This window comes from Cydia pomonella, chromosome 17 (assembly GCF_033807575.1).
Source record: "Cydia pomonella isolate Wapato2018A chromosome 17, ilCydPomo1, whole genome shotgun sequence".
In the NCBI taxonomy this organism is placed as follows: Eukaryota; Metazoa; Arthropoda; class Insecta; order Lepidoptera; family Tortricidae; genus Cydia; species Cydia pomonella.
This window is the reverse complement of record NC_084719.1, coordinates 11638375-11649797: the sequence shown is the minus strand read 5'-3', so window position 1 is coordinate 11649797 and position 11423 is coordinate 11638375.

Here is an 11423-nt window from a genome sequence, read left to right as displayed (position 1 = left end):
TGTTCTTGATCGAATTATACGTAGGTATTTAAGATATATTATATAAAAAAATATTTCGGAAACAGTAAGAATTTAGGGCATTAAATTCAGTAAAATTATATGTCATAATAATAAAATAAACGTGCATAAGAATAGTTTAATTTAGGTCAGAGCGATTTTACTATGACATTCCGGCCAGGCCCTTTGAACGGACAAATTATGATATGAATGAATTCATAAATTTAGCGTTTGGGTGTACCTATTACCTTCCAAACAGTGCATAAAAATACATTTTGTTGAGTAGTTCCATATGTTACTGAAAGGTACGAGTAAATGCGGTTTTCGCATTGGATGTTGTTCCGCACATCGCAGCAGCACGTGGATCCCCATAAGTGTGAAAACCGTGTAAGAACCTCTGTCCTAGACAAACAAAGACGTCTTGCAAATAAATCAGTCTGGAATTAGCCAGTACATTGAATGCGGCGGCGGCGGATGTGACGTCACGCCGGATGCCGGTGACGGGGTGCCGGAAATGCGGATGGCCAACTTGCGAACTTGCAGGAGCCAAAAATAGCCCTGTGAGGCCTAATGTGTAATGAAATGTACATTAAGTAGCCTGTTGGGAATTTTGTGAAAATTCATGATTTTCTGACATAAAAATTTCAAATTTAATTTATGTCTTTGTGTGACTCTGTAGCTGGTGGTCATTATGATATATTCGATGTACTCATTACATTACCTGTACTAATCATAATGTAGTTTTGGATTGTACCTAAATTGTGGATTGATGGGTAGGTCCTAACATGCATATTTTTTCATTCGCTTTTCTAGAAAATTATACCTTTTTTAGTTTAAAAATAATCCCTACATAACAAACTCAATTCTCAAATGAATAAAATATCATCAAAGAAAACAGAAGCATATTTAAACTGTCAACGGCGGAGGGAGAAGTTTTGTCTAATTTATGCTCACAAAGAGCGAAAGAATCTACTGAGAAGTCTCAACAACGAACAAAGACAAACTTTTCAGATATTTCAACAATATTAGCGAGATGCTATTAGGGTTGCCAAATGCGACCGATATATAAGCAGGTAGGTTTTGTTATTTATTTATTTACTTAATCTTTATTGCACAATAAATAAAGGTATAAATAGCGAACTTAATGCCTTAAGGCATTCTCTACCAGTCAACCAGGTTTTGTGGTCTGTGATTGCGGGAAGTAACATTTTATTGTTTCTATGTGTCAAAATATGTGTTGGATACTTAATCAATATAGGTATAGGATTCCCCTCAGCTTGCCCTTTCCAATAGAAAATATTATAATAAAAGTTTTTAGAAGAATAAACCTTATCCTTGCCAAAAAGATATGTTAGATGCGCTGGCACTAACAGTTATTTGCCTATAAATATTCTGGTGTCTGATACTTCAGCTACAGTCAAGCTATTTATTTCGGTTAGTACTATAAAATATGATAGGTACCAATTTGATTTCCATCTTTGTGAGCTTGCCAACCTTTTTCATTTTAATATTTGACTAGTGAAAGTGTCAGTGGCAGCCATGAGTAAAATATTAGGTTATCCGTGCCATTTTGAATCCATCATTAAAGTCTGTAGCGAGACGTGTTATATAAAGAAAGTTGAGAGTAGCTGGGTTATTAAATATTCTTTTGATTCGATTTAAAATATAAAAAATAGTTTCTATAAGTATATATAAAAAAAATTGTTAACCTCGGTGGGAAGGTGTCAGCCCTGTGTAAAATATGGGATTTCCCGCGCCATTTTGAATCGCACCGCACGACATTTCGCGGCGAGCCGCGTTTGACAGAGGAGGTTTATTTGGCTTATCTTGGTGCTTTGATTAAAATCCGTGGCGAGATGTGTTTCTAGAAAAGTTGGACGTAATACTTAATAATTTTTGATACAGTTTTTTTATTAGAAAAAAATATAGATAACTTTGTAAGTAATGCTAATATGTAGTACCTAAGTATCTCATTTTGAGCGAGAGTAATCATCTCAGCAGAGATAATAAGTTATAAATACCTACATATCTTTATATCTTGACTACGTAAAATGAAGAGATACCTAATAACTTAATGGATATTAATATATGTGACCATAAGACTAAAGAGAATTTAAACCTTTTTTTATATAGGGTACCACCGGCCACCCCACCAGACACAGACAGATGTGGGTATTGTGGATCTGTTGAAAACAAGCCTATGACCTGCTTGATAGTAAGCTGCCGCCCGGCCTATGGACCCTTACAGGTCTAGTGGTGCCATAAACGCATTGCCGACTGTTTTAGTAAGGATTCAAAGTACATAGAAAATTGATAAACTCACAGAGAATTTCCAGTTCCGCAATGTAACGATAAGTCCAAGAATTATCTAGCACGGTAGATGCCCCAATATTGGATATCAGAAGCAAGTCTCGCCGGAAAATCTCTAACGGACCTCCTGTCGTGCCAAAACCGAACTCGCCTACTGTGTGATTTACCCTAAACCACCACTGCGTCTTGCCGTCCGACCACCAATATCATAACTAGTTCATACAAATTTAAACTCTATTTCAAGTGCACAGGGTCGATAGTAACCAAAGTATTTTAATTAGGGGCAAAGTTAACATTGTAAATGTATGTTTTATTATTTTAATATGGCGGACAAAAAGTCGGATTTGTCGTAATTTGTTCGTTGCTTCGTCGCTTTAATAAATTTACAGTCAATTTCCAGGAAGTGTAAATTGGTTTTTCGGTTTAATATTGTGTCTGTTTTGCTTATTATGGAAGGGGGGAATGGATAACATAATATTTGCTCATTTAATGAAATTTAATGATGATGTTAGACTACTGTTTTAACAGTGCTGACGTGTAAAGAATTTAAAATAAAACAAGAAATCATATATGTACTTATATTACTTATATTTAACACTTAAGTTAACCGTTTATAAAATGTTTTAAGATTTTAGCCTTTTGATTTGGCCCTACATTCATCGACAAGGAATTTAAAATGACGATTTCAATATTTAATACAATTATCAGTACCTAGTATATCTACCTGTAGCTGTTAAAGAGCATCCGCCATAATTATGTTTTACATACCCACAGCATTCCTCATTTGACAAAATATTCTTAAAATAATAGTACATTACGATACAAGTGCGAAAAATAGGAAATTCGAAACGAGTGGCGATAAATTAAAACACGACCGAGGGGAGTGTTTTAAATCGACACGAGTGGCGAATTACCTATTCGCACATGTATCGTACAACGTTTTACAGTACATATGGCCCTTTAAATGTTTGACACAGTAACGTAATATGCTAATTTTCACACTAGTGCGGTAAAGTAGCACCATATGTAATGTACTGTAAAATATGATGCGTTTCCATATTTGCACGAGCACGACACGCTAATAAAAATCAAATCGGACATCGTATTCTACGCTTCAACATACGCCCCCGTTTACAAAGTTTACTTGATTTCTTAAAGCTAATAGAAATTCCGGCCGACACATGTCAAGCGTCTTGACCCGCAGTGGGTAATGTTGCGTGGACGGGCTCGAGGGGTTCTTCATCTTAAATGTTTTCAAATGCCGTTTCACTCGTTTGAGTTGGTGGACTTGGACTCACACCGCGTGTAATGTGTTCAGTCGGCCCAATTCGAATAATGAGTATAAGATGTCACAGCTATACGATACCGATCTGCCAGTGTAAAGTGACGTTTTTGGTTGAAGTTGTCACGTTTGACACTAACAGATCGGTATCGTATCATTCGTCTCGCTATGACAGCTTATATGCAATAATATGCATTGTTCGAATTGGGCCGAGTATGTTCAAATCCCAACAAAAAGATAAATGTGAAATGAGAGCCAAGTTCAATATAATATAAGCTGAGAGCGCGCTCGAGCGTATATGGGTAATGCGCGTGTGGCACAGAATAAATAATAGTACCTACTACCGTACAGGAATGATACTTCCTACAAAACCGAAGTTTGACAGCGGTTTAGGGACGAATTATGCTGTCCCTTTCTAAAGTATAGCATTATCCCTTTCTGACATTTAGGGTTGTCAAAATTTAAGTCATTATCTTATCTGTGGTAGTGCACGCCAATCTGTTGCGGTGGCCGCTTAACTAAAATAAACATAAAGCGAATACGGGAGATTAAATTTAAATATTTTAGGTGAACATATCCGTCTCTCTAACGGAAGCGGCTCCTAAAACTAGTGCGATAGGGACAACGCCTGAAAAATCCTGCGTAAAAATCTCAAAAAACGATGTTTCGTACTCGACTCTTTCCTCATGCAAACTTAAGCAAATGTAACGAAATGTTGAGATCTAAATGGTAATGAAACTATCTGTGTCGAACTGTTTTGCTTTTGGCTGATTGATGTTAGTTTTTAATACCATGGTTCTCTTTGCGGCCTATTAGTAAATTAGGCCGTTATTGCGAATATTTGAAGTGCACTGGTGCCTTAAGAAACAAAAAAAGCAAAACAGTCCGACACAGATATGATTAATAATAATCTGTGTTGAATAAATCATTGCTCTAGCTTCAAAAACCACGGAGGAAACCGTCGAGTACGTTAATATGAAGAAATAACCACTCCTGTTGCCCCTTAAGTAAGTTATTAAATATGTTCCGAGGCCCTACCGCGAACTACGTTCGACGTGTTGCCTCTTTATCGCAATTGTAAATATGTAAGTGTGACAGGGAGGCAACACGTCGAACGTGGTTCGCGGTAGGCCCTCAGGAATACGCTGTTATCTGTCTGGTTCTTCGTGAGTACGTGTATAAAACTTTCGAGTTCCTCGTGAGTACGTGTATAAAAAACATTTTTTAAAAGCGATTCGTGTGAGTGCCCCTCAGGCAGCCTCCCCAATAAAAAACTATTAGGATGTGTGTCACGCCAGTCGCGTTCAGTTTAAATCGCCACCGACACCGCTCTTTCTCGTATTTATTCGACGCATTCGCAGCGTTCAATGGGAGATCGGTGATAGGTTTTTTAGAGTCTCGTTTCATGGGCCCCGTTTTATAATATATTCAGGGTTGCCACACGTCCCGTATATACGGGATTGTCACCGTATTGAAGGATCGCATCCCGTATTTGTACCTGTTCCGTTTTTGTCCCATATAATCGATACCGCTGTAGAATACCTAGTTGAAATGGTCACAATCATCTCTGTGTAACCAGTCTGTACCTATGTAAACCACATTGTCCCGTATCAGTTTCAAATAATTATGGCAAACCTTAATATATTGTACTTTTCGATCAATGATTGTCGCTTTAGTTACGCTCCCTGGATTGCACCTTAATGTGGAACACCTAGACTTTTTTTACCAATGAGTCGGTGTATTCCCATTGTCCCCGCTGGGCACAGATGGGAATAGGTGCTACGTACAAATAATTCCCATCTGTGCCCGCCTCTTGTATGGCCGTCGTCACGTCTTTATTCTTTATTCAGGCAAACACAAAGTATAAGTTTACAGCTACAGCCAAGGCACTTATACTGTTAATACAGTATATGGTAGTCAGAACATAAAATTAGTAAACTTGTATTACACACATTATACATTTTTGGAACTATCTCTAGAATTAAACATAAAAATAATGTATTACTAAGTTACATAGAGATTTAAAAAAAAATGATATTAAGTAACATAGGTAGAGTTTAAAAAAATCCTGATACTACGTTGCAGGGACGGCCAGTTGTCTGAGAATATGTCTGCGTTTTGGACTGTAGCTATGAAGTTATTTAGTAATTCTATTGCTCGGTACGTGGGTGCATTTGAACCGTGATAAGTGCGAACATTTGGATATGCGAAAAGGTTTCTGGCTCTACGTGCGCTACGCCCTACTGCAGCTATGTAACTACGTTGGGCGGGTACAGTTGGAAATACATCAACGAGTCATAATGATCTGACGAAAGAGAGTCAGGTATTAAAAAAAACAATTTCAAATAGGATTGTACAATTTTATTAGGTATTTATATAGGTATGTATACCTAACTCAGTTATTTGATTTTTTCTCCACTAACGAATTCGGTATCTTTTGTTAAAAATAAATCCTTATATGAAACAAAATAATGAAATAGCTTTTGTATATGTATGAAACACGTCTGGGTAAACCATACACGACACGATGAGCAGAGACAGAGACAGCAACTTTGATTTAGCAAATAGGCAAAAACACTGCCCTCTCCAATTTCAGAAAGAGCCCTTACAAAAGACCACTCGCGTTAACTATGAATGGCCTAAAACAAGCTGCCATGGACACGAATGGAAATTAAAAAGAAAATTCGGAAAACGAAAATTCGAATCGAATTTAAGTACATTTTAAATTTCCCCCTCGCTTTGACTGGCCGAAATAAAAGAATGCCCGCGTTCGAAATGCGAGTGTTTTGATCTCGTTCGTGCATCCCTTAACGGTCGCGGTGTAGTGCAAACAAGACCAGCAGGTTCATAATGTGGAAAAGGGATTATTTTAGGTACACGGCTTCTTTTTTTAGTTAGGAGCTAAACCGTTCGATTGAATACCAGTTATAGCCATTGCTTTCCAATAAACGCCTCACGCGACTCATCTCATGGTCCAAGAGCGTTTTCTGTTCTTACTTCCAAACGTGTTACAGGAGAAAAGAAAACGGTGTAATGGTGTGTTAGGCAAAAAGTTCTTGTCAAAATCACTGAATTGTTAAACTCGCTCTCTTTTATCTAGGTATATATTTATCTAGATATTATATAAGTTCAAATAATGTCTCTAAAATCTCTATTGATTTAATTTGTCAAAAATTGGCAATTACTTATTTCTATGGTTTAAGACATTTATTTCTCAAACAGAATACAATTCACTTGACATGAGAAATACAAATTACATTTTACAGTAGCTTACACAGTAACATGCAGAGAACTATTTACAATTTCTTAACACTAAAAGCATATGAGTAGCAGGAAAATATTAGCAAATTATTTTATCATAACAAAGTTAGGCAATGAGAATGAGGGTAAGGCATATTTTAGGTTGGAGGTAGATCGATGCGGATGACGCTTATCGGCCGGTTAATATTGTCATGGCGCGGGACTTATTACGTGTGCATACGATAGCAATAGTAATAAGGTACTACTTATAGCAATTAGATATCTATACTTGAAAAGCGATTAAGGATGTTATGTTTGAGAACTTTTTTAAATAATGACTGTGATTTTATGTTCTATTCTAGTGAAACTATATAAGTATGGTATAAATAAGCAATTGGTATGTTATTATGTCTGCCGAATCTTGGTCTAGATTTGTACGGTGACTACTAACTTTTCGAAATCTTTCAATTTTTTTTTTGCCAACTTATTAATACGTGAGCACAAACAGCACAATACCCATATCTATGCGTACCTAACAGCTTATTCAGTTTTCCCTATTGGAGTGGTCCTACTGCATTTTCGTCACTGCACCCTAACGGCCAAGCATTTGCACGGCACGCGACTAAATGGATTATTTTCTTCGTATGTTCTTTTTTCAAAAACAATATTACCTATGGGTCTTTTTGTGACGTTCTTTTGTTTCGTGTCTGTTATATTCAGAGCTCTCTCCCTTCTTGTTTATTATAGTGTAATCCAGGAAAGGGGGGAAATGGAAAGATCTTATTATATTGGCAGTATTGGTAGAAACAAAACGTTGACAAGGATGGGTGTGATTGGATTAAGGAGGGGTTGACTTTACGGTGGCAATTTGGATATTGAGTTGGCGAATCTGCTTAGCGGTCTATTTTGCTCTTTTATGGTGTCAATTTGTCTTGTTTGGTCGTGTTTGCGGTATAGTGGATTAAAATGTAGAAGCATTTGTGGGAGTTGAAGAGTGATTGGGATGTGGGTTGCAGTAATGTGCATTTGAAAATGGGGTTGGAAATGTTATAGACTCAGAAAAAAAGGATTATGGAATATTAGGAGTTTTTTTTTGGGATTTTTGGACAGGGTAGAATCCTTTATGCTCAGTCTGCTAGTGTGGAAAGGCAAAGTCGTTCAGCTTACGGCCATACGGTCAAGAATAAAATAGCTAAAACACTGCATGACATGAGTATCATAGTAAATCAGAAAGAACCAAAAAGAAAGACAATGGCTATTTTATAGAAAACTAACAAATGTCTAACAAGCTGTCTTCAGCAGAACTCAAATCAATTTCTGCAACGAAACGCGTCAAGGCGTGGAAAACAAGTGTATAATAACAGCGCGTTGGATGACGGATGATCTGGCGACGATTAACTGGGGTCGCGCCCCTGACGTGACGACAAACTAAACGATTTGTGCGTTTCTACTGCTCCTAACATTGTTTACTCATTGACGGCGCAAAACACGCGGCTTGACTATTGTGCGATTCATGGTGGTAAAACACAACCAGATTTTTTCATAAAGTCAAAGCTTGAAGCGCTGGTGGCGATAAGAGCGTCCGACTTGCAATCCGGAGGTCGCGGGTTCAAACCCCGCTTCGTACCAATGAGTTTTTCGGAACTTATGTACGAAATATCATTTGATATTTACCAGTCGCTTTTCGGTGAAGGAAAACATCGTGAGGGAACCGGACTAATAAGGCCTAGTTTACCCTCTGGGTTGGAAGGACAGATGGCAGTCGCTTTCGTAAAAACTAGTGCCTACGCCAAATCTTGGGATTAGTTGTTAAGCGGACCCCAGGCTCCCATGAGCCGTGGCAAAACGCCGGGACAACGCGAGGAAGAAAAAACAAAACCTGTTTTTGGATGGAAAAATATCTAAGATCACGGAGTAAGTATCTGAATTTATTGCGTGGCTCTGAGGTCTTCAAGTATACAATTCTTTATGATAATACATAGGTATGATCACCACCTTTTTGTATATAATACTAAAATGCTTATAAAGCAGCCAGTCATATGAAGAGATATGAAACAAGTACGAGTATTCTGTAAAGTTTATCACGCCGACACGCAAAAATATGCTTGATTACCTAATATGTTTATATTATCTTTATGTTTCAGCAGGGCTAAGATGGACGGCTGTTTATCATTTGTCACCATACCTGTCACGCTCTAACAAATACGTAAGTGCGAAAGTGACGCATGATATGACAAGTGACAAAAACACTATCATGATACCGCTGCTGCGATGGCAGCATGGTTCCATTTTTATCACCTGTCACTATGCCCGTCACTTTCGCACTCACATATTTGTTAGAACGTGACAGGCATGGTGACAAATGATAAAAAGCCGACCATCTTAGCCCTAGGAGGTATTAAAACAATAAGAAGATGATAAATTACAAAACAATACATGCACAAGAGTTTTTAGATATCTATCATCCCCAAAATCACAGAAACCTCATAATTTGATGTATCACAGAACCTCGAAAAATCTTGGCTATTTTTGGACAAGGTCCGAAATTGAACATGTCATTTCTGAAATGACTTATCTGCCCTAGCGCTGCGAAAATACTTATGGCATTCTCGTGCTAAGGTATGACCACATTAGCACAACAAAGCTTCCCGATCCGTCATACCGTGACTACTGATATATTTTAATGGAGACTTACTTTTCATGCAGGAACTCGGGGTACGGCAGGGGTATTCGATACAAGTGCGTTTTCATATACTTAGGTATTTCTAAGTATTAATAGTAGTTTGGCTTTTCAGCCGCACTGAAACTGTATTTTCGGTATTAATCGGCCGAAGTTTTGGTTTTTGTTTCTATCATGTTTCGGCCTAAGGCACAGTTTTGGTCGAAACTTCCTTCGGTTTTGGCAAAACATCCGGTTTCTGCCTGACGCTAATTATTATTTTCGTATAACCATCTGCACCTATTCATATAAGTACACCTATTTTCGTTAGTGTAACCAAATATAGCCAGTCAGTTGCGTACTTAAAGAGGCCCACTGATTAACAGTTTGCCGAACGGTATCGGCCTGTCAGTTAGAAAAAAAGTTGACAGTTCCGAACAACTGATACCGTCCGGCGGACTGTTAATCAGTGGACCCCTTTACAGGGATTTGATAGGGATTCAAATGAGACGAACAAAATTAAGACAATTATGTAGACTTCCTAATACCTACATTTTCCTTAAAAGTCATGGGTCATTTCTCCCTGTTTTTTAACGGCTTCTCAAACGCAAATCGCTGTGATTTTACAGTTACAGATCTATGAAAACGTCAACTTCCTATAACATAGTCCTCTACCAGCTTATTTTAAAAACCTATCCACAAAGGTTTGCCATCAGTATCAAATGTAACTACACAACGACGCAAACCAACGGTTCTCTATCAATCACTTAGAAACCTATCAGCCATATCCATTATGCACGAGATAAGTTTGTACAATAAGTTGCGAACTTCGGGCCCTCAGGCCCTGTGGCCACGACAATATCTGATATTCTTCTGCTTAAGATATTTCATATTTTCAGATAATAATCTGTGGGGGTGTACCCAACTGTCCCAACCCACGTGACTGCCGCCATAAATGAGGTGGGGACAAAATGGGAATGATTTATATGAAGCCTATTCTTATCTGTGGCCAGCGGGAACAAATAGGAAATACCTCTGTCAGGTTGTTTGCAAACCAGAGCTTTCCCTGTGGCGCCACTTGATTTGCAAGCGACCATGGCCATGTAGCCGCTTACCAACACGTATATCGTACACTTATTTACCATGTTCACCATTAATATAGTAGAGTGAAAAAATTCATTGATACCTGCGTCGTTTTCAGATGTGTCTAAGATCAGGGTATTTCAAATGTCAAATAGAAAATGAAGAAATAGACCGACAGAATTGCATTAGGTCATCCAAAGTTGAACGGTGAATACCTATATATTATTTGTGCGCATCATTTACGGTACCCCGTCAAAAAACGACGTCGATTACTACTTTTCATTTCTCCGAATATATCTGGCATAAAAGCCAGACCTCTAACACCGCTACTTAAGCCAATTGATATTCACAATACACTCAAACAGCAACAATTCAAACATCGACACGTGTCTTACACGACTGTAACCCCATCTAGTGTCATTACCATAACTACTTACCCACACCCTTCATCACATCCTATCACACTTAACCAAATCATTGCAAAAACCACCTAGCTCCTTTAACAGAAAGTTTAATTTTAAAACGCGTGAGCAAATGTGATAGGAGTTTAAGAAATTAAAGGTGGCCTTTATGGGAAGGAAAAAATAATGGGCAGTCAGTGCAATGCCGCGAAATGCCGCAGAATGGGGAGAGTGGGGACAGACGGTCTAAATGACGTGTGACATATACGTGACCCTCGTAGGGAACAGCGGGTAAAGCGGGAAACGATGCCAAGTTGGGATAGGCAAGAAGTGGTTGAACATTTTACAATTGTTAGTCGAAAACATCTTAGATGTGCATGCGTAAAGTAATCTTAAAGTTACGCACAAAAACAAACCAAAAGTATTACTAAAGGTTTTCTATATTTAAATT